This window comes from Natator depressus, chromosome 13, assembly GCF_965152275.1.
Source record: "Natator depressus isolate rNatDep1 chromosome 13, rNatDep2.hap1, whole genome shotgun sequence".
Classification (NCBI taxonomy): Eukaryota; Metazoa; Chordata; order Testudines; family Cheloniidae; genus Natator; species Natator depressus.
The window spans coordinates 5,295,240-5,314,565 of NC_134246.1; the positions used below are offsets into that span (position 1 = coordinate 5,295,240).

At 43.2% G+C, this 19,326-nt stretch overlaps 1 long non-coding RNA gene across 1 annotated transcript; it reads left to right on the forward strand.

Moving 5' to 3' along the window:
* Positions 1–5,689: 5,689 nt before the first annotated feature.
* Positions 5,690–19,303, forward strand: LOC141997371 (uncharacterized). Its single transcript, XR_012641715.1, has 3 exons — positions 5,690–5,791; positions 6,094–6,256; positions 19,124–19,303. It is a non-coding gene; the product is annotated as an uncharacterized LOC141997371 (long non-coding RNA).
* Positions 19,304–19,326: the final 23 nt, after the last annotated feature.

Consider the following 19,326-nt stretch of genomic DNA (forward strand, 5'->3'; position numbering starts at 1 on the left):
AAGTTCCTCTAGGCTGGCATTCAGAGTATACAAACTCTTTAGCGATAAAACCAGAAGAATACTGGGCCCAAAGGAGACGGATCCGTTTTGCACTAGCTCACAGCAGCAAGCACCCAATTTTACCTTGTGTCCCTGGAGAGTGAAGAAATAGGGTACAGCAACAATAACAAAAATAGTTTAGCATTTGATAAAACATGGCACAATTACTCATCTGGCTATATCCCTCGTTCAGGTATTTCTAAGGCACTTCTCAATGTGGCATCACCTAGCTGTGTACTGTACAGTTAGCCAGCGATGGGCTAGACCCTCAGCCCCACTAAAGCCCTGATTCAGCAGCCCATCCATAAGCAGCAGAGTGTGCAAGCACCTGCTTAATTTTAAGCACATGGTTAAATCCCAGTCAAGTTCTTTGCTAGATACGGATGGATTTAAGCATGTGTTTAAATGTTTCGCTGAAATGGGGCCTACGGGCTCAACCCAGCACCCACAGAAATTAATGCTAATATGTCCATTGACTTCAGTGATTGCAGCATCAGGACCCACGTCCTTTTTATGCCCCTCTTCATCATTTCATAGAGTTTAAGGTCAGAAGGGATCATTGTGAAGTCTGACGCCCTGCAATCACAAGCCATTAAATGTCACCCGGATACCCTATATTGAGCCCAATAACTTGCATTAGATTGAACAGTTGTGTGCCACAAATAGAAAATAGGAGAAATCAAGGCGTCACCAAGATGCTCTGATGAGCAGTCCCATGAAAGTGAACACATCTAGCTGCTCTACAGAGTTCAATGATTCCTTTTGCCTGGCGATCCTTAGCATAAAGAATTTTGCCTGAAATGACTGACTTGGGAGAATGGCTGGAACAGCAAATCCAAAGATGATCCATATTAGCTTCCATTTGAAACACACTTATTTGGAATTAGTCGGGATTAGTTCCCCAGAACATTTTCTCGCCCTATTAGTGGTGAAACAAACCACTTTCTGAGCAGCACTATAAAACATATGGGATAGATTGTACCAGGAGCAGGGCCATTTTTAATAAGGAGCTGCAGAAACCTAGTAACATGTGAAGGCTCTTGTAAGCCTTTTTTCATCCCTGGCAAAGAAAAAGGGACCAGCCTCTCAAAGACTTGAAACACCTCCCTTTGCTTCTCTCTCTCTGTTGTTTGTATTATTTAATTTCACCTTCACTCAACATGCTGAAAGAAAATGAAATCTCCTCTGTGTTAGGATCAGTCTCTCTTTAGATAAATATGTGTCTGCCAAAATCAGTGCATTACATTCCTGGGTGCTTTTCCCTTCCAAATGGGCAGCCTTTGTGTATCATCGTTTACTCTGCTGTAATAGACAGAAAGCACTCTCCTGGAGTTCTAAACAAAGCCAATGGGAGTATTGACCGAAAAAGGACTTCAGGCACTGGCCCCTAACTGGGAAGGCATGACCCGAGCTGCCTCTTCATTCATTAGTGTATAATGAGGCTTTGGTTTGGTAGGTCTGAAAAAGATATTTACCAAAAGAAACAGGTCTGGAATGTTTTGTGTTGTGTGCTGATCAAAGTTGTAGTGAACATACCGCGTTTTTACTGCCAGTGGGTTACTCTTGGGTACAGCTGCAACGGGGCCCCCATACAGGGACCCTAGTGAGATGGCAGATCTATTTACCTTCCATAACAATATGCTGTCCATAAAGTAATATGTTGCCAGTGGCTTAGAATTCTGTCTAGTCTTGTTTAGCTACTGATGGCTTCAAAGCATGCAGCAGTTGTGACTGATTCACATTTTGCATTCCCAGTGCCCGGTGTGCATATCATGTTGCAGTACATTCAGAAGACTGGTCCCTAAAGTGTCCCCTCTTTCTAAGGAACTTACCAGACAACCCTATTTTTAACATGAAGGAACAACGTGATGGGCTGTCAGTGGTTGGACCCAAACAGCAGGGGCATCACTGTTCTAGTGACCACCACTAACTTGGTGCTGTCAGTAAAGCCAGGTGCGTCTCATTAGCTGGGCTGTGAAAGGGTTTGTGTCCCTCTCTAGGGGGAAGGAGGAACTAAGGGGAGAGACAATAGGTCTTGGGGGGGAAACCCCTAGAAATCTCAAGATCTCCTTTATGTTCAATTATTCTTAAAGTAAGACTAAAGAAAACCCTGGGATGGGGATGAGTTTTTGCTCACACCACTAGTTTGTGTGTGTGCCATGTTGAGGCTGGGGTTGGGACTCTGGCTGTTCATATTTGGTACCAGTAGTGGGATTTCCAGATACTCCCTGCCCAAAGAGGGAAAATGGAAGGAATCTCGAAATGGCTGGTGGAATAGCAGCCATGTACTAAAACTGGACAGTATGACTATATTATATTTAAGGGCATAGTTCTCTCAGAGTTACACTGTGGCTCTCACAATGCAGATGCTTAAGAAAAATTTCTCCATGATTATTAATTGACAGCCTTGGCCGCTACTGTTTGGCTGTCTGTACAGAGTTAGCTTTCAGATCCTTTTGAATCTTTGCTGAGAAGGCTGGGTGGTGTATGTGTTTGAGACCCCTTCTGCTTTTATCTGTTATTTTAAACTATTTTTTCATTTTCTTTTGAGACTTCTCTTCATCTGAGCTGCCTGTAATTATCCGGCCAACAATAACCGCAAGCAAGCTTGGGAAAATTGGGGCCCAGGTGATAAAACTCTATATATTCATTTGTCTTAAATTAGCAAAACAAGAAAGAAGAAATGTCTGTAGGAAAAAGGATCTTGTTTTCCACTTGGAAGTTTTCTATTCAAACTTAACTTCTAACACACACAAAAAAAATGGCTTGAGATTGGCAGGCAGATGTGGAAGCCCAGGGAGCACCAACTAGCATCAGAAATTTTGTTTTACATAAATGTAATAGAAAAAAGTAAACCTGGACATTAGGGTAACTTGATGTCCCTTGTCAGAGTTTTGCTGTCTCCCGAAGTGCAGAGCTACATGTTCCATAATTCTTTGAACTTTATTTATTTTGCGCAACTTGAGATAAGATTTATGACAGATGGGCAGCATGCACCACCCTTCTCACTGGTGATGTGTGTGCACGTTATGTACTTCGTGCAGTACATAGATAGAAAGCTAGCTGAAAAATAAGAATAATAAAATCACACACAATTTTGAAATTTCAAATTGTTACCATTTCTAGGTTTCTAGGTAGACCCGTTTTCCCCCCTTATTTAATATTTTTGGTGAATTCTGTTAAATCAAAATTTATATCAAAGCCATTCTTGAAATAGTAGTTGCATTTTTTATTTATAAAAATGTTATTTTATTTATCTTCAGGAAATGAAATTTTTCCCTTGTCGTTTACCGCTGGCTTTGATATTCATTTTTGGATAAAAAAAATTCCACTGAAAAGTGGTACTAAAAATGTTCAGAAATAAAATATTTTGAAAAACTCAACCTTTTCTGTGCAACTTTTCCTTTAACCCCCCCTGCCCCCCCCCAAAAAACATGTCTGGTTCTCTTTGTTTGTTAGCTGGGGCATTTAGTGGTGGACTGACAGCCCTGGAGACTGAAGTGTTCGACTTATTCACAACACTAGGCAGTTGCAGTTTAGGAATTCTTCCATGTCACTGCCACTGAGCCCCGATCCTAAACTGGAGAGATCAACTCTCGGGGCCAGTGGGTAATTCCTCCTCTTCAACCCAATCCATTTAAACCTTGGCCTCTGCACTGAAGATTATCAGCAAAGGGCTCCCAGCATAGTGAACGCACCTGCCCCGCTAGGAAGAGTGCTACAAACAAACCACTTTTCTCAGATAAACAACTCTGCAGCTGTTGGATAATAATTTTTAGTGAAAACTCAACAGGGCTGGAATTAAAGCAGCAACCTAGAGGTGAAAATCTCCATATCTCATTAATATTTCCCTGAGCTAGCCAGCCTTCCCTGGTGTGATTCTTGTGTCACTGATTTTGAGATGTGGGTAAGATGACTATTTCCCAGTCTCTTTGGATGACTGAATTTCCAGTTGATTGTTTATTATAGAAATACGTTTTCTTCCTGGAATTGTGATGGGCCAGATTCCTATGCAGCCATGCTGATTCACACTCGCTGAGGATCTGGCCTGACTGCTGGGAAGCACCTTTTGAAGAACGGAATTTCGATGGGATGGTGAAAAAACACAAGTTGGCCCAGCTTCAGGAGATAGGTCTGGTGTTATCCACATTGCTGTACTCCACCCAAAACGGTGTTGGAATGAGCTCTCGCTGCTATTGAGTTAGCCTAAATACAAACACGACAGAACCATATGTACTGTGCATGGACACCGTATACGCAAAAGCCAGAGAAGGGCTGGGTTTGGCATTTTCCTCGGCAGGGAGGCAGGATTCTTATCTCCCAGCATTGCCAAAGTTGCTGCTGGTTCCATATTTCAGCAACTCTAGTGCTGCAGCCGTAGGACCGAAAACTCAGCAGAAATGCTCAAGGGGCCTGTGGGCAGAAGGGTCTGAGCGACGCAGCTGTCCAAACATAGTGATCCATGGGATGAATAAAAGCCAGTGAGCAGCAGCTTGCAGGGAGACGTGTTTAGAATGACAAGGTGTTTGTTTGTTTTGCTTTTCATCTAATCTAGCCATTTGCTGACAGTGACCTCAAGGACTGCATTTGTGTATTCAAAGAAACTTATCATCAGACATGCCTAGGCAATTCCGTCCTACTCTGTCCAATAGTGCCAGGTGGATTGATATGCCACGCACACACCTATTGCCTGGAACGGAACACTATCAGTTCCCATTTGGTGGCTTATTTCAGACGGTATGTGTTCTGCAAGGGGGTCATTTCCCCCCCTTAATCCTTTTTTGATGTTTGTGTTTGAGAAAGAAAAACCAAATGAACCACAAAATCTGCTTAGAGGTCCCTTTGATTTTATTTGATAGTGGGGTTTGCAAAAGCAAAAGCAATCTGAGTCCCCGATTAAAGATCTGGCTCAAAAATAGTTCCGCACAGATAGCTCTCATCAAAGGAGCATTCCCTAGCTGTGAACTGCTCAGCTGATAGAGATGGACGTTGACGGAGTCTTTGCATTCCTTGCAGTATCCCCCAGGAGATCAGAGAGACTCAGATTCTTCAAGGAAAACATATGGGGCCACTGTGATTCACACCAGCAGAGGATCTGGCCCGTTAACTTTCCCTATGTTTATATTGCTAAACTCTTGCTAAAAGGATTTGGAACTATGTTTTAACAGTCATTTCAAATAACACAACATCATGCTGCAGGTGACACACAAAGAGTTATTTTGTCAAGCCAGAGTGTCTCAGGAGTGGAGCTGAGGGAATAATTGGGGTCAAATGACATATTTTGTTTGATTCAAACAATTTTTTTTCTGTTTTTTGTTGTGTTTTAGGTCAGTTTTGGACTGTTTTTCAACCTTTTGTTTGTTTGTTTTCAATTCACTCCATTTCTCAGTGAAATGCTGTTTTAAAATGCAGAGTCCAAAAGCTTCATATTGAAATGACTGTCATGAACCATTTCGACTTTTTTTTCCCAATATTTTCCCCCTATTTTTTTTTTTTTGGCTGAAACTATTCACCAAATTCGACTTGAATTTGAGAAGAGTTTTGGTGCCCTGAACAATGTTGGTGAATTAACTATTTGCCAAAAAATTTTCACCTAGCTCTCCTGAGGCGTTGCTAGGTAACTGTCTCCTGACCTGAAGAGATGATCAGCCAGTAAGGATTTGTTGTAATGATAAGCAATGCATGTATTGGATGAGAGTGTTGTCCCTTGGCTATCGCTGGCCAAGGCGCTCCTTCTGCAGCCGGGGGAAAGGTGAGTGGTTTCTCTGGGGCTGTCTGTTCCTAGAAGAAGTTCCTGTGACAGATTTGATGAACACAGGCACATCAACTTTGTAAATGTCATCTGCATTTTTCTGAGACAGACCTTGGAATATGAAAACATCAAAGATGATTATCTTGAGATGTGCCAGATGATGTGGCCCTTAGAACATTAGTAGACCTTTGTATCAATATGTGTTATATGTATTTTGTGCTCCTGGGTGTTGGGTGGGATTTCTCTGGTATCTGGACTCACTAAGAAATTATTAATGCAAAGTCCCATGGCTGGTTATGCAGATACCTGGCCTTTGACTGAGCCTGGATGACTGGAAGGCCCTCGTTTTGATCTAACAAATGGACCAGAATCTTTGGCCAATGGTGTGTATGGGGCACACCCTGCTGAAGGGTTTGAAGGACGGGATCCTGCCAGATTCTCCAAAGGAAAGATGCGGTACCTCTGGTAAGCTTAAGTGTGCATTTAGATCTTTGATTGTTTTATGATATGTTTTCTCTGTAATGCTTTTGTCCTAAAATAAATGTACTGTGCTCTATGTAAGGCTGCCTGGTGTCTGGTAAACCACAGTCTTAGATGCTGTGAGAGAGTGGAACTGCAGGATCTTAGCTAAGATCAGACCTGCTGGGATAGTCACACTGAATGACAGGGGGCTGCAGCCAAAACCCGGTCGGGGGAAGAGGGACTGCCAAGAGACTGTGGTAAGCCTGTGACCTAACGGGTCATCCTTTGAGCAGACCACAGAGTGGGTCAGAGACTCAGTTACCCCAATGCTGTTGACAGCTTCTTCCTTTCTTGGTGAGCTGATGACTTTCTAGTTGAATGTTTGTGCCACATGCAATTCAAAAATTCCTTTCCCCAGATCTGCTGTCAGATCTTGTACTTGACATAGGAGCTCAGAGAGTCATAGAGTTTAAGGCCAGAAGGGACCACCCCTAGTTGGGCCTCTTGTCCATCACAGGTCACTGACACCACCCAGCAACCCAGCCTTAACCCAGCAACCGAAATTAGACCAAACTACTACAGCTCACAGGAGACCAAACTATTATGTGCCATAGGCAGAGAACAGGAGGAACTGAGGTCGCTGCCTGAGGTCCCTGAAATGATAGAGAGTTAATTATGTCAGGTGTACCCAGCTGATCCCAGCAAGTGACCCTCACTCTATGCTACAGAAGAAATTCAATGTTGCAATAACAATAAAAATATCAGTGAAACCATGGCCCTGAAATACTAGAGGGCCGGGGGCAGCTTTTAGGGCTATCCCTCCACCAGCTTGGAACTTCAAGAGGCTTTTAATGGATTAAGAACTATTTTTTAAAGGGACTTTACAAATAAAATAAGAGCTTTTATTGGAATAGACTCTGCTTGTCCCAGTGACTTTCTCCGGTCAGCGAGCAGAGTAAAAGATCCAACATGGTGCTATAATTTTTATGCAACCCCATCATTTAAGGCATCAGAGGCATTTAGGCGAACAGGAGCAACCAAAATGGCAGAGTGCTCTGCAGCTGTTGGCAGCTGTGCCCTGGATCTGAGTGCCAGCTGTGTGGTGAAGGCTGACGTATGGAAACTGGAGGAAAACATATAACACAACGGCAGAAGAAAATATTCCTACCCCGCACACAGAGCAACATTGTACAGGGGCCAGGGAAACACACCATTGTGTTCTACGGTACCTGGAAACACATTCTATGGGAAACAAAACAAGAGAAGTACCCTCAACCGATCCAGATCCTGTTTATAGGTTTGGTGATGGATCCATTAATGGTCAGCCAGGAGGTTTTGGGACTGTTTGCTGGACCATTACGGTGAGTTGCTGATAAGATTTTCTTCCCACGATGCCAACAAACACATCAAAAGCAGAACAGCTGACTTGGGGTTTAAAACTTGGAGGACAGGTCCATCATTGGCCTTTAGCCAAGATAGTCAGGGATGCAACCCATGCTCTGACTACTCCATAATCTCTGACTGCCAGAAGCTGGGACTGCATGACAAGAGATGGATCACTTGACAAGTGCCCTGTTCTGGTCATTCCCTGTAAGCATCTGGCACTGGCCAGTGTCAGAGACGGGATACTGGGCTAGAGGGACCATTGCTCTGATCCAGTTTGTCTGTTCTTATCTTATGATGTGTCTCAAAGCTGTAGGCAGCAGAGGCCTGATCCATCTTTCATTGCAATCAGTGAAAAGACTCTCATTGACTGTAACAGGAGTTGGATTGGGCTGTGCATAAACAGCTTTACCATAGTAGCCAAGAGTGGCCTTGTCTAGACTATGATTTAGGGGGTGAAGCTCACAAAAGCGAACACATTTTGAAAGGTGAGTGTGGACAAGGCACACTGCCTTTAACGTGTGCAACACTGAGCAGGAGCCTCGCCTCCTTACGAGGCATTAACTAATGCACAAGCCTTGCACAAACGAAGGTGTTTGCATTCCAGTGATGTTATATGGGGACATATTCAATGTGCCGTGTAGTAGAAAGTATGAAAGGATCATGCATCTGGTGTCTGTAGGTAGAGTCCTTTCATCCTACTGCTGCTTAACCCAAACTCCTCCTTACTCAAATTGGGGGTTCCAATTCCCATGGATTGACTTGTCCTCTCCCCCTGATTGTCCCCAACAAAGATCTTCCCCATTTATCTCTGTTAGAAATTCCTGAAACTTTTCACGCAAACAGGGTTGAACAGTATCACAAATGCAATATTTATAAGCACGCCTAAAAATGTGCAGTGTGCATAAGGAGGGCACGATCGATCTGCTATGTTATCTCAGGAAACACCTACTGCAGAGGGAGACAAAAACAACCGGAACAAAAAGTCACACTGCACTCAGATAAAATGGGTCAGGAGGATCCCAAAGGACTGCCTGGGGAAAACAATCTTCTCCAGAAGTTAAAAAGTCTTTTGGCTGAAATATGAGTAGCTCTCCCTGAGACAGCGGCATGTTACCTTCGGAGGATGAAATGCACCGCCAGGCTAGCTGAATATTCAGCCCAAAGCCAAACGAATACATTTCCATGTCTATTTCCATGTCTAGTTGGCAGCCGGTATCAAGTGGAGTGCCCCAAGTGTCGGTCCTGGGGACAGTTTTGTTCAATATCTTCATTAATGATCTGGAGGATGGCGTGGACTGCACCCTCAGAAAGTTTCCAGATGACACTAAACTGGGAGGAGTGGTAGATATGCTGGAGGGTAGGGATAGGATACAGAGGGACCTAGACAAATTAGAGGATTGGGCCAAAAGAAATCTGATGAGATTCAACAAGGACAAGTGCAGAGTCCTGCACTTAGGACGGAAGAATCCCATGCACCGCTACAGACTAGGGTATTTCTTTGCAAGGCAAGCAGCGAGAACACCAGGGGACTAAATCAGAGTTGGCTGGAGTTCTAGGCTCTGCAGAGACGTCCCCTCTCGCACAGGCATTAGCATTTGTAGCACCTCCATGCAGCCCTTCCAGGCTCTGATGCCCCTGTGGCCATGGCACAAGTGTAGCAGTGGCCTCCCCCAGCCCCAGGGCCCTTCAGCACAGCATGGATAATTCTATCAATGCAGCAAACACTTTGTCTGGAGCTCATATGGTGTCTGTGCTGCATAGCTCGTAAAACACGAGCGCGCTCAGATACTGACAGGGCATGTGGCACATGTCTAATATGCGCCTTCTGTTAATCACCGCGTCTGTAACATTCATCAGCCATTCTTGTAATGTTTGCATACTTGTTATGGAATTATGGAAGACCTTTCAAACATGGCTTAGTAAATACTTTCCCCCAGACCTTTGCCGCTGGTTAAATGCATCCAGTCAAGAAGCAATGCAAAGTGGCAGAGATAGGATCAGTATTTTACTGCACCCACTGTAGAATCTAAGCGATGGGAAATGGGTGCTGTGGGTGTGTGATCTGGCCTAGAAGGAGGGGAGAAATCATGATGCTGAGCCCCTCGTCAGAGAGGTGGGAGCCTGCTGGGAGAAAAAAAAACATATCTTGGGTTGCAGGGGGACAAAGCCACTGAATGAAGAGGTTGGAAATCAGGGCTGTGCATGATTATTACAGTGCTATTAATACTCATTTTATAGCCGAGTGTGTTTTATTGCGGGCTTCTGGAGCAGCAATAAACATTTCCAGCAATACCGAGTTGTGTTGCTTGCTCTCACAGCGCAGCCCTGTGTTCCAGCTGGAGAGTGGACAGCTGCTCTGCCTGGCTTTTCAGATATGGCATTGAAAAGAGCTCCAGCTGTCTCGTCCTCACTTAGCAGAGCGTGGAGAGTCCTCCAAGCATTTGGTTCTGTTCCACTTCTCCTTGTTAGGTTTGGGCATCTGCAGAGAGGAGCAGCTTTCCAGCAGGGAAATAACAATCCTCTTGTTGAGGTGAACAAACTCACTCCTTCCCTCCTACCTAAATGGAAAGTGATTTTTGAGCGCAGATTGTAGACGACTGCCTTCCCGCGGAGAAGCTCTTCTCTTTCGCTGGCTCCCACCAATGTGTTGGACTGTTTTCAGTCTTGGGATTATGCCATTGTGCTTTCAATTCCACAGGGTATGCAGCCAGGTTATCCAGTGTAGTGGGACAGCTGTCGGACACTCAGCCCCGTCCCTTTGCAATGGCTCAGTTAAACATGAGCTTTGGTTCCTCTCCATGGACCCTCTTCACAAAATCTCACTGCAAAACTCGGTTGACACCAGTATCTCTACTTAGTAGTAGCAGTACTTAATATTATTAGCAGTATTTATTTCTATTACCCTCCTGCCCAGGAACCCCAGTCATGGAGCAGGACCCCAGTGTGCTAGGCACTGTGTAAACACAGAACAAAAAGAAGGCCCAGAACCCAAAGAGCATCGGAGCTGTGATTACAGCTTCGGCAAGCTACCCTCACTAGCTTTAATCCAGCTAACACAGCTAAACGCAGCCGTGACGATGTGGCAGCACAGACCCCATGAGTACATACCCAGGCGGGCTCCAGGCAGGCGTGTACAGCTCATGCCGTGCGACTGCGTCTTCAGTCTCCTTTGCTCATCTCTATTTTAGGTGGAAAACGTGAAGATCATATGATTTTCACATGCCAAGCAATTATACTGAGCCTGCAGGGTTACAGGTCAATGGACAGGGTCTGTCACTAGTTTTGTGTGATTTCATTACAAACATTTCACTCTATACATTGGTCAGATCCTACCTGGCTATGGTAGGGTTGAGAGGCCTCTGTCATTAAATCAAAGCTCAGCAGCACCTCCCCCAGGTAACAGCTGGGAATCCAGTGAATTTGCATGGAATGGAAGTCAGGGCAAAGATAGGCTCTTTTCCACTCCATTCTCCACTGAATCGCTGATGGGCGAGATCCACATATTAGAGATGGAGCCCTTTCTCTGTGCTCAAACACTCCCTCCTTTGAAATTCAGTTCTCTCCTTGTAAGGATTTTGCAATGCATTTTCAAAACGGTGTTAAATCTCGCACAGCCCTTGCCTTGTGCAAGTTGTCCCAGCATGTGACAACCCTATCTCTTTGCCTTATCCTGCTGCGGCCAAGTTCTCAGTGCGTCTTCTGTGGCATCCCCACATGTCAAAAGTTTCCAGGCTTGAAGGGTGATTTTGGGGGCAGGTGGTGGGAAGGAAGGACTGGAAAATGGAGTCTCTAATAGAAATCATATGGAATCTGAAAGATGGTATTCGCTGCCATACATTTAGGATGAGACTTAGTTTTGTGGTCACTTCAATGTATTCCTGTCTTGCAGGGGGTAATTAACTTGAGTTCCTGCAGAAAGATGCACCTTTGGAGGCCAGTGGCACATTTAGCTGGGCTAAAGTGCTCCAAGTACTAGCCAAATGACCTGACCTATTCATTTATTTACTCCCATTTTACAGATGGGGCAAGTGAGCCACACAATGGTTAAGTGGCTTACCCCTGGGTTATGCCAGACTTAGGAAGAGAACCCAGGAGACCTGAATTCCATTTCCCTGCTTTAATCACTGCTTTGGTGTGAAAATTGAACGAAAGCACACATAACCATGTGAAATGTCATGCTTTCCCTATAGTAAATTCTGCCATTGCTGGCTTGTCTTTGGCAATTTTTTTTTGCACTGCTATAAATTAATTAAATATCCAGTTAACCTAGCAACTGCAAGTGCAGACAACATAGCAATGTGGAATCAGAAAAACATATACAATGGTACAGTGTTTTGGTAATGATCAGCTGGATGGCTTTTGTCTTTCAGCAAAAGCATAGAATGTTTTTAGTACATAAAGAAGGCTTTTCTTGCAATGGGTATTTGGGTTAATTGGTGCTTAATGTTAATTGTAGCAAAGCTGACCAGGAAGAATCAGAATCTGATCTCTGAAGATTCAGATATTGGTATATACCCGACCATTCAGTGTTTAGTGAGGGTGAGTGCTTACCATGATGCTCAAAATGTGATCCTGCTTTATGAAGGTTTCCTTCTCCTTTTAGGGAAGTTAAGTTGTTTTGTGGAGTTCCTGAGGGCTACAGTTTAAACATTACCTCTAAAAAGGAACTTGCTCCATCACACCTTTAGAACCAGCTTCTGCCACCTTTATGCTGAGCAGTTTTAATCTGGGAGTAGTTCCTTTGGAATCAGATTGACACTGAATTCCCTGGGACTGCTCAAGTAGTAACACAGTACTCACTGGTTTCAGAGTAGCAGCCATGTTAGTTTGTATTCACAAAAAGAAAAGGAGTACTTGTGGCACCTTAGAGACTAACCAATTTATTTGAGCATGAGCTTTTGTGAGCTACAGCTCACTTCATCGAATGCATCTGATAAAGTGAGCTGTAGCTCATGAACGCTTATGAGCAAATAAATTGGTTAGTCTCTAAGGTGCCACAAGTCCTTCTTTTCTTTTTACAGTACGCACTGTGAGTAAGAGTGGCTGAATCTGGCCCTTTGGTATTTACTCCTGAATTTTTGTGCTCAGAAGTCATTTACAGGTGCAAATCTGTGTAAAGATCCTGCCTCTCACTTCCTAATTACAGCAGCACAAGGCCAGCAATGGGTATGACTGGGGTATGCTAAGTAGTTCACTTCTGTGATGCCACTCAGCTGTGGACGTTAGCAAAGACAAGACTGAGCTTTACATACAGTGGACACACTCATCTTGCTCCTAAAGATCCGACTGCCCCTAGGGGTATCCCCATTTTAGGAATAAGAGGTATCATTGGAATAGATAAGAACTCTATAACACAGCTGATCTTTTTAAGTGTGCCCGCTTTAACGGAGATTCAAATACAGGGGTAGCTTTCTTGAAACAAACTATGTAACAGAGGGGTTTCACTTTTTAAAAAATCAGAATCAATGACCTTCTAATGCCTATCGATTAGAATGTCTGGAGGAAAACACAGACAATAGGAGAAAAGAACGGCATTCACATTGGAAATGACAGATGCCCACCTTAAAATATCAATATCTGATTAGTAGACAAATATCAATGAACAAATTAAGGTCTATTCTCTAGAGATGTGTATGCTGGGAAAGTGTATAAAGTGTTGTTTTCACATGAAAAAGTAGCTTGGAGTAAAAGCTGTATATTTGAGTGTGATTTGAATGGATTGGGGTGTGCATTGCGGTTGGTTATCTATTAGAAGTGCAAAGGAGATTTTATGGCAAAGAGGGGTACTGTAGCAAGATGTCTGGACAGTAAGGTGCATGAGTGAAGTCTGGCTTATCTTCTGCTTTATCTGATATTAAGTGATGACGTTAGGTTGATTTATACTTGCACAACCTTCACTTTACACAGGATTTAGTTTGAGGAATAGACTGGCCCTGACTGCATGCTTTTGTCCTCCTCTTTTCACGTCAGGGGCTGGGATTTAAACCGAAACCCTGGAGATGCAGAAATAACGCTAGCAGCGAAGAAATATAAATATCTATTTATAGCCCTGTGATCCCCTTGCCTGTCTTGCGTTACAAGTAGAGAAGACCATCCAAGTAATTTACTGTGCAGTCTCTCAAGAGCAAGCTGACCCCTGTAAATTGCGGAAATCACACATCTTTTGAAAGAAAGCTCAACTTTCTCTAGATTGGAGCATTCACTTTGTTATTCTACCTCCACCTGCAATTCTGCCAGAAGTTAGTAAGACACTGAACGTTAGTCTTCAATATACCCAATACAGCGACTTACTGCACGATGTATAACGACACCCTGAGCATGTCCACAGTGAAAACAGCTGGGAGGTGCATCAGCAGAGAATCCAGCCCCCCTTTGTGGGTGTCATTAATGGAACAGAATAATGATGCTGCAAGGGCTAATTTAGAAACAGTCTAACTGTCTAGGTTTCAGAGTAGTAGCCGTGTTAGTCTGTATTCGCAAAAAGAAAAGGAGGACTTGAGGCACCTTAGAGACTAACAAATTTATTTGAGCATAAGCTTTCGTGAGCTACAGCTCACTTCATCGGATGCATTATGAAGTGAGCTGTAGCTCACGAAAGCTTATGCTCAAATAAATTTGTTAGTCTCTAAGGTGCCACAAGTCCTCCTTTTCTTCTAACTATCTAGGTTCTTATTACACACACAAACACACACACACACACACAAACTCTGTTAAAAGAACATTATTAGGGTTGCAAGGTCAAGCACTCAAAAGTTAGGAAATGTCAGAATTAGGGTTGCTTGTGGAAAAAATAGTATATGATCATGTAATTAGAGGACGTATCATAATGTATATGCACAGGGGGGCTGAATTAAGGTTGCACAGCCAGGATTGGTTATTGCTGGGTCCTGCTGGAACCTCTCCATTCATAAATAAAAGATGGGGCAGGCTAAGAGAGAAATGCTGTACTGTCATTGGCTGGTGAGTACCAATGTGTTTCTCCTCTGTACTTTTAAACCCTAATAAATTCCTTTTAATGCACTCTTTTGGTTCTGTGTGTGTACAGTGCCTAGAGCACAATAGATACCTTGTCTGTGATGCTACTGCAGAGCAAATAATAAATAATAATAAAAAAATACTATTTTACACAGTGGCCTAGTGGATAGAGCGCTGCACTGGGACTCTGGAGACCTGCTCAGCCACTGGCCTCTGGGCGACCCTGGGCAAGTCTCCATGCCTCAGTTTCCCCATATGCAAAATGGGGATAATGATACTTGCCTCCTCTGTAAAGTGCTTTGTGATCCACTGATAATAAGAGCTAGGTGTTATTATGTAGCAACCCAGTCAGGGCACAGAGGAAAGCCTCCCTTGAGACACTAGCTACAATAGGCATTCTTTAAAGTGACCATTCATTATTTTGGCCTGGCTGAAGCCCAGACTCCATGAGAATCTTCTACTCCACTGCAGTAAAGATGCTGAGATTTTGCATGATGGCACCTTCATTTAACCCAATGAGGAAAATAGCAGAGTGTATGGTTGCTTGGATTAGGTAGTACAGCCCATCTCTCCTCATCATTCATGTTGGCATAAGCATTCATAAACCACTGTTATGTTTTCTTTGTCAAGCTATCCCAGCCATGCATCTATCAATTTCATCAGTGATATTAATCTATTTAGTCCTAATAAATCATCTGCATCTACCAGAATGTTCCTTCCATAGACTGGCCGCTCATACACAGAGCATATTTTTCTACTGTGACTTGAGTGACGAAAATATGCAGAGGTATCTATATCCTTCAAACCCACTCTTCAGCATCCTTTTTACACAATATGATTGACAGGAAGAGGCCAGGAGAGCACCACTGTCTGGCTTTGTAAGCATTGCAGTTAGCTAAGCAAAAGGAACAGCGCCGAAAGCACCAACCATCCATCGGAGAAACCTTCCTGCTTTCTCACTGTTGCTGGCATTATTCTAGCCTTTCAGAAGGTTCACTGGAGATTAGCTGGGACTGAAGAGCTGGCTAGACAGTAAGAACAAAGCTATATGATACATGTCACCATGTAGGATTTTTTTAGTTAGCATTCAGGTATCTTGCTGTCTCTCATTTGCATGTTTTCTGTGAGGAGGGCCTAAGGGAAAAGGAGATGAACTTCATGTTTTCTGCACCAGCATCACCTGCTGGACTTAATGGGACTGGCAAACTGGGTAGTGATTTCAGGATGTGTTATGCAGGAGACAGGTAGAAATTATACAAAATCCATTTCTCAGAATGTGGGATTTTTAATGGGCTGCCTATATACTATTTGGTAATGGCAAAAAGAAAAGGAGGACTTGTGGCACATTAGAGACTAACCAATTTATTTGAGCATGCTTCCTGCAGGCCTGATTGACATAATTGGAAAAATGAAGGCCAGGGAGAGCAGGCATAATGGCAGGATTTATTTCATCATTTTAAAATAGCAAATGTACTCCAAGGATTGTGATGAAAATGAGATAAAACCTTCCCTAGGCAAATCTTTAAGCCCCATTGTGTTTGTTATCTCTGGCACAGCCTTTTACACAAGGCAGTTCTGGAGTGTAAGGTATGTAGAAGTAACTTCAGGCACTTTGTAAAATCCAGTCTACCTATTCCTCACGATCAAAGTCTGAAGATGAATGAAAATTAGTTGAGAGTTCATTCTCCATGTAATATTACAGAGGAGGAATCTCAGGAAGAGATAAAATGCAGCTTTTGGTATTCCATTTGTGTAATGTAAAATGAGAGGTGGGTTTATACCAGAATCTTAAACACAACTCCCTTTAAAATTTAGAGGGGAAGGTATGGAGTCAAACTTCCAGAACTATAACTGCCCCTAGGGCTTTAGTTCCAAGTTAGGTATCAACAGGGGCTAGCCCCCTCCTCCAGTTCTCATGGAGTCAAATTCTTATATGAATAGCTGAGACTATGAAATTTTGGCCCAACTTGTCAGAAAACTTACACAAACAGATGATCGGAAGAGATTTCCACAGTTTGGCTAGTTTCTTGTTACATGATCTGCCATAAAATGTTGGAGCTGTTGAATCTGAATCTTCGTCCTGATTCAGCAACAAACCAGAACCCTGGCCTGAACTTCCTCCATGGGATACCAAAAGCCAGACCCGCCACCATAACAGAACTTCCCCCCGTGAAGAAACTTTGCAAAGACACAGATTGAATTTGTAGTATTACGAACACATGTATGAATTAGCCACTTTTTCTGAAAACTGCCCAGAAAAGCGCCTCTTTCATATGTTGTATTGTCAGTTTCTGCTCTGGCCCAAGTCACCTGTCTCTCACGTAAACATCTCCCAGCCTCATTATGTGCTGTGTTTCTAATTATGTAACTCTACAATGTATTGGAATTTGAATAGATTCATAGATATTTAGGTCAGAAGGGACCATTATGATCATCTAGTCTGACCTCCTGCACAACGCAGGCCACAGAATTTCACCCACCACTCCTACAAAAAAACCTCACACCTATATCTGTGCTACTGAAGTCCTCAAATCGTAGTTTAAAGACTTCAAGGAGCAGAGAATCCTCCAGCAAGTGACCCATGCCCCATGCTATAGAGGAAGGCGAAAAACCTCCAGGGCCTCTTCCAATCTGCCCTGGAGGAAAATTCCTTCCCGACCCCAAATATGGCGATCAACTAAACCCTGAGCATATGGGCAAGATTCATCAGCCAGATACTACAGAAAATTCTTCCCTGGGTAACTCAGATCCCGCCCCATCTAATATCCCATCACAGGCCATTGGGCCTATTTAACATGAATATTTAATTACCAAAATCATGTTATCCCATCATACCATCTCCTCCATAAACTTATCGAATTTAATCTTAAAGCCATATAGATCTTTTGCCCCCACTGCTTCCCTTGGAAGGCTATTCCAAAACTTCACTCCTCTGATGGTTAGAAAACTTTGTCTAATTTCTAGTCTAAATTTCCTGGTGGCCAGTTTATATCCATTTGTTCTTGTGTCCACATTGGTACTGAGCTTAAATAATTCCTCTCCATCTCCGGTATTTAGCCCTCTGATATATTTATAGAGAGCAATCATATCTCCCCTCAACCATCTTTTAGTTAGGCTAAACAAGCCAAGCTCCTTGAGTCTCCTTTCATAAAACAAGTTTTCCATTCCTCGGATCATCCTAGTAGCCCTTCTCTGTACCTGTTCCAGTTTGAATTCATCCTTCTTAAACATGGGAGACCAGAACTGCACACAGTATTCCAGGTGAGGTCTCACCAGTGCCTTGTACAACAGTACTAAAACCTCCTTATCCCTACTGGAAATAACTCTCCTGATGGAATTTGAATAGGTATCTATCTATCTATCTATCCTGAGACATATGGTCAGGTGTACATTTTTCCTCCAAAGGATGAAGGAATAGAATCGATTGGATAGAATAGATTAGCTTGGGGAAGGCAGTGACACCTTCACACTGGGCACCCTTGGAGAAATGCCAAAGATCAACTGGATAAAGATAGCTCCATGTCCTCATCCTGCAGATGGTCTGATAGGTTCTGAGACATGCACTGGAAGGACAGTCGGAGAACGTTGAACTGGCTTCTTCCTGGTCTGTACCTGGTCTATGGATTAGTAGTCGTAGTATTTTGGTAGTGGTTACAGGCTTCAGTCAGGGATCCAGATCCTACTGTGCCTAGGTGCTTTACACATATAATAAGAAAGAGCTTCCAAAGAAAAGGGCATTTATCTCCCCCAGAATTAAATTTTCTATGGAAATATATGAGATAATGTTGTTAGTGAGTAATTGGAAGAATACATTTTCACTCCCAAAGGTGAAGTGGTAGATAAGTATGGATGTGAGATGGTTGGGAGAGGCTGTGCAATGGACAGGGAATGAACGAGACAGTGTTCTCTTGTATTTATAGTACATTCTAAACTGTGAATTTTCTGGATACTTTTTATATCTCACCCTGGATTTCTTTCTTCTTCTTTGTTTTTCCCAATGAATTTCTGTTGCTGCCAGCAAGAGATGAACTGAAAAGAAGTTTTCTATCTTGCTGTTATAAGAACACTTCTCATCTCCAGTGTGGTTTGCAAAATCAGCTTGCAAAGTCATGTAACACCATGATTATCCCTGTTTTACTTGTGGAGAAACTGAGGCAGAGAGGTTAATGACCTGTCTAAAGCCACAGGCCAGATGCTACAATCAGGATTAGAATTCCAGAGATCCTGGCTCTCAGGGTAGTGCTCCGTCCACTAGACCATATACCTTTTGCTCATTGAGTGGTGAGGAAACAATTTCTGAAGCTACCCCCAACACAGTAGAAATCAGCTGAGTTTTCATAGTTGAAGTGGAATCCTTTGTGCAGCCTAAGGAACAATGCACCCTATTTAAATAGAAATATTCCCATTGGTTTTTTTTCTTTTAAGCAGCAGATTAATGTTTTGCCATGTACCTGTCATCTTAATTATCTGCTCACATCTCAGCCGTTGTCTTAATGTCTTTCTAAGCAGTGCCTGACAGGGGTACCAACTTGATGCCGCTGGAGATGAAGATGGTGGAGAGAATAACAAGGAGGTGAAGGGACCATGCATACCGTGCCAACAGCAGAGGAATGGGCCAACTCCCCTACACACCAGCTAGGCAGATTGATGGAGAAGCAGCTAAGAAAATGGATGAAAACTGCTATGCTCAGGGGAAAATAAATAACGAGAGC